Raw genomic sequence first — 5165 nt, 5'->3', positions numbered from 1 at the left:
GAGGTCTGATAAATCTCGCCATTCACCATTCAGTTCAGTTCAGTTCAGTCACTCAGTCGTGTCCAACTCTTTGTGACCCCATGAAGTGCAGCACGCCAGGCCTCCCTGTCCATCACCAACTCCCAGAGTTCACTCAAACCCACGTCCATCGAGTCGGTGATGCCATCCAGCCATCTCATCCTCCATCGTCCCCTTTTCCTCCTGCCCCCAGTCCCTCCCAGCGCTGAAGAATTGATGCTTTTGAATTGTGATGTTGGAGAAGACTCTTGAGAGTCCCTTGGACTGCAAGGAGATCCAACCAGTCCATTCACCGTTACCTAAAGGAAATGAAAAGTTGACATACACTGGGAATTAAGACTTGACAGTGAACTAACGCCAGACTTTAGGAAGCACTGGAGAAGAATCCTAAAAGGAAAGTTGATGGCACTGCCCACCACAAGGAGAGAAAAGAATACTTATTTGTTGAGTACCTCAGTTCAGTTCAGTTCAGTTGCTCAGTCAGGTCCAACTCTTTGCAACCACATGGACTGCAGCACGCCAGGCATCCCTGTCCATCACCAACTCCCAGAGCTTGCTCAAACTCATGTCCATCACGTCAGTGATGCCATCTGACCATTTCATCCTCTGTCGTTCCCTTTCTTCCTGCCTTTCCCAGCATCTGGGTTTTTTCAAATGAGTCACTTCTTCACATCAGGTGGCCAAAATATTGAAGTTTCAGCTTCAGTATTCTTCCAATGAATATTCTGGACTGATTTCCTTTAGGATTGATTGGTTGGATCTCCTTGCAGTCTAAGGGACTCTCAAGAGTCTTCTCCAACACCACAGTTCAAAAGTATCAGTTCTTCTGCACTCAGCTTTCTTTATAGTCCAACTCTCACATCCATACACAACTACTGGAAAAACTATAGCTTTGACTAGACAGACCTTTGTCAGCAAAGTAATGTCTCTGCTTTTGAATATGTTGTCTAGGCTGGTCATAGCTTTTCTTCCAAGGAGCAAGTGTCTTTTAATTTCATGGCTGCAGTCAGTCACCATCTGCAGTGATTTTGGAGCCCAAAAAATAAAGTCTTTCACTGTTTCCACTGTTTCTCCATCTATTTGCCATGACGTGATGGGATTGGATGCCATGATCTTAGTTTTCTGAATGTTGAGCTTTAAGCCAACTTTTTCACTCTCCTCTTTCATTTTCATCAAGAAGCTCTTCAGTTCCTGTTCACTTTCTGCCATAAAGGTAGTGTCATCTGCATGTCTGAGGTTATTGATATTTCTCCCAGCAATCTTGATTCCAGCTTGTGCTTCATCCATCCTGGCATTTTGCATGATGTACTCATCATATAAGTTAAATAAGCAGGAAGACAAAATACAGCCTTAATGTACTCTTTTCCCGATTTGGAACCAGTCTGCTGTTCCATGTCCAGTTCTAACTGTTGGTTCTTGACCTGCATACAGATTTCTCATGCTTTCTCATACAGATTTCTTATGTTGAGTACCTACCATGTGTCAAATCATCTAGTGGGTCTTTAGACAGTAATTCAATTCATCACAATCCACTGGATGTGAAGTGTACCATCCAGAAGGAAGACCTAAATATCCCTGGTGGTGTGTGCTAAGTTGCTTCCATCCTGTTGACTCTTTGTAACCCCCTGGACTGTAGCCCCACCAGGCTCCTCTGTCCATGCTATTCTCCAGGCAAGAATACTGAAGTGGGTTGCCGTGCCCTCCTCCCGGGGATCTTTCTGACCCAGGGATCAAAACCGCATCTCTCATGTCTCCTGGAAGGGAGGTTCTTTACCACTAGCCCCACCTGGGAAGCCCATCCCTGATGGTAGGTGCAGGTTTTTGAAGCAGGCAAGGGGCTTCTTCCCACTTCCACTTCCCAAATCACCAGAGACCTCCCTTTCTACATCTTGGTCTAATCCTGCAAACTCTAGAAAAGCTGGGTAGGGATAGAATGTAAACACAGTAGTAATGGCATATTTATTTCTAGAAAAGATAATTCTTACAAATAAGATATTTTTACATTTCAGACATAGTTACAGACAAGAGCATATTAAAAAGCAGAGACATTAGTTTGTCAACAAAGGTCCATCTAGTCAGGGCTATGGTTTTTCCAGTAGCCATGTATGGATGTGAGAGTTGGACTATAAAGAAAGCTGAGTGCTGAAGAATTGATGGTTTTGAACTGTGGTTTTGGAGAAGACTCTTGAGAGTCCTTTGGACTGCAAGGAGATCCAACCAGTCCATCCTAAAGAAGATCAGTCCTGGGTGTTCACTGGAAGGACTGATGTTGAAGCTGAAACCCAATACTTTGGCCATCTGATGTGAAGAGCTGACTCATTGGAAAAGACCCTGAAGCTGGGAAAGATTGAGGGCAGGAGGAAAAGGGGACAATAGAGGATGAGATGGTTGGATGGCATCACCGACTCAATGGACATGGGTTTGGGTAGACTCTGGCAGCTGGTGATGGACAGGGAGGTCTGGCGTGCTGCGGTTCATGGGGACGCAAAGAGTCAGACACGACTGAGCGACTGAACTGAACTGAACTGAACAGACAAGATTTGTGGAGTATATTGAAGATTGTAGTTTTTAATGTCCTTCCTTATGTGTTCAAAATGACATATAGCAGGCAGTGGAATATAAAGACAGATCAAATTTTTTATAGTGACACTAGATAAACAGTTGCAGTTAGTGAAAATTGAGAAAGAATTCCCTGTACTAACCAGCCATTAAGGCCAGAAGTCTGAGAGGTAGACTTAACCATCACTAAAGTAAATCGACTCTGAATCCCAAGGGTAATGCACACAGCCAATGTGTTAGCAAATACCAAGAATAAATAAATAGAAAAATAAAACAAAAATAAAGAAAGCAAACTGGACTTCTGGAGAAAAATAAAAAGCAATGACAACCTGGGAGAAGTTACATCAAGTTTAAGGCCCAGTGAAAGAAAGACAACTTTGAAAAAATATATTTAAGATCTGCATATTTGGTGCTTTATTTTAGAATCAAGGACTTAGAACATTTATGAAACAGAGGAGAAACCCATAAGGGAGAGATGGAAAACCAGCAGAATATGAAAAACAAGGAAATAGGTAAGAAGAGATCACTTTCTTAAACTAAAATGTAATAACAGAATTTAAATTCACATCTGTGAGAAATCAAATCAGTGATGTAATATACATACCTGAAGCAGTCTTCCAAAATACTTTGAAAAAGAAAAGACTAAATGGTGGTGTGTAGACAAAGCAACAAATACCTAAAACATGCAGAGAAACTTTCAAAGCACTTGACATGCATCCCACTTTCTCAGTTCTACCAGCAATCCATTCCATATTTATAGATTTAGCAACTGAGGGAAACAGTGACTAGCCCAAGATCACCAAGCAAACAGGGAAAGACTTACAACTGAGGCCATTTGACGTAAAAGTCTGCTAAGTATTAGTTGGTATGGACTTCCCTGGTGGCTCAGATGGTAAAGCATCTGCCTACAACGCAGGAGACCCGGGTTCGATCCCTGGGTTGGGAAGATCCCCTGGAGAAGGAAATGGCAACCCACTCCAGGACTATTGCCTGGAAAATCCCATGGACAGAGGAGCCTGGTAGGCTACAGTTCATGGGGTCGCAAAGAGTCGGACACGACTGAGCGACTTCACTTCATGCCATAATATCCAGGGGAAAAAAAGTCACATAAAAAAGAGAATTTAACTGATAAGGGATTTGAAAAGTTATATGTAGATTTATTACCCATAAAGATAAACCTAGACAAGAAATTTACATGATGACTATAAACAAAAGGAATAGCTGATATAAATTTTTTTTCTGTAACAATAACTGGCAAAAAGATCTAAGGGAAAACTTCTTGTCCCAATAATTTAATATTCAGACAAGTTAGTATTCATCTGTGAAAGCAACTTAAGCCATTCAAAGGTTCAGGAGCATACCTTCCTTGTAACACTTATCAAAAAATATATTGACATGTTTAAGAAATGTTTACATCATACAATTGTGGAAAAGTAAATTATAAAATAACAGGATTATATGTCATTTTTAAATATATATCATTATATCTTAAAAGTTATATAACAAATATTAACATATATGAAAGTGTTTTTTATCCTTGTGAATTTCCATATTTGTAGTTTATAATTGCTTATGTCATAAAGTAATAATAAAAGTTAAGTTTAAAAAGATTTCTGAAAGCTGAAAATCAAAACTTCATAAGTAATCATATTATTTAGAAAGATTATAAGTGCTGAACTCTGTTAAGGATAGGCAGGAAGTTAGCTGAGAGCAGCAAGAGTTGGCCCCTTCAGCTAACTGTCCAAGAGCTACCTAATCCCACCAAGCAATTTGCAAGCCCCACCCTTAACATGCCCTTGCCAGCACTCCAAAAATAGTCAGAGGAGGCATAAAAACCACCCCCAACATCTTCACTGGCAAGACTTTCCCTACTCTAACACATGCGCAAACCTCACACTATTCTGTACTAAAGTAACCTTTGGTGGCCATTGGACTCATTAACTGCTCACAATTATTCCGTGAGTACATACATCTAGTTATAATAGACTGAATTATGGGAAGGACAGCCATAGTAGAGCATCTTGTTATATAACCTGCAGCGGTCAATCAAGGCTGTCAATCAAGGCTGTCAATCAACAACCCCCTGGATTATGCAAATAACCTTGCCTTAAAAACTCTGTACCCCAGCCCTCCAGCGCCATTTGACTACCTTGGCGTGGTCCACCTCTCTCTTGCAGTGTTCTCTTTGTTCTTTCTCTGTGTCTGCTCAGTCACTTGGTCCCGTCCAACATTTTGCAAGCTATTCTTTCTTTCCTTATTGTGAATGAACTTACTTGCAAGGGCTAAGACCTTAGATTCTTCTTTGTGTCCTAAACAGGAACTGATGCCAGCAGAGGGGAGGGTCTTCAGACTCTCCTTCTGCTAACAGAATCAAACTGAAATATTTGATAATAAAACCTAATAAGAAACTATATGAAAAAATAAGTATTTGCTAATAATCTTACATAAAAGTCAGTATTTATGAAAAATAAGTACCTCAGTAGCAGGAAAGGCTGAAGAGTGAAATATTCCATAACAGTTCATAACACATGTGGGCCCAAAAGCTATCATGAGGAAAGAATAAAAGCAGGCACTTTTAGAAGAAGCAA

At 40.6% G+C, this 5165-nt stretch overlaps 1 non-coding gene across 1 annotated transcript; it reads left to right on the top strand.

Moving 5' to 3' along the window:
* The first annotated feature begins 3451 nt into the window (after positions 1 to 3451).
* On the top strand, positions 3452 to 3523 carry TRNAC-ACA (transfer RNA cysteine (anticodon ACA)). The gene has a single exon. It is a non-coding gene; the product is annotated as a tRNA-Cys (tRNA).
* Positions 3524 to 5165: the final 1642 nt, after the last annotated feature.

Source organism: Budorcas taxicolor, chromosome 9 (genome assembly GCF_023091745.1).
Source record: "Budorcas taxicolor isolate Tak-1 chromosome 9, Takin1.1, whole genome shotgun sequence".
In the NCBI taxonomy this organism is placed as follows: domain Eukaryota; kingdom Metazoa; phylum Chordata; class Mammalia; order Artiodactyla; family Bovidae; genus Budorcas; species Budorcas taxicolor.
Note: the sequence above shows the minus strand (reverse complement) of the source record. Positions and strands in the feature narration are given on the sequence as shown.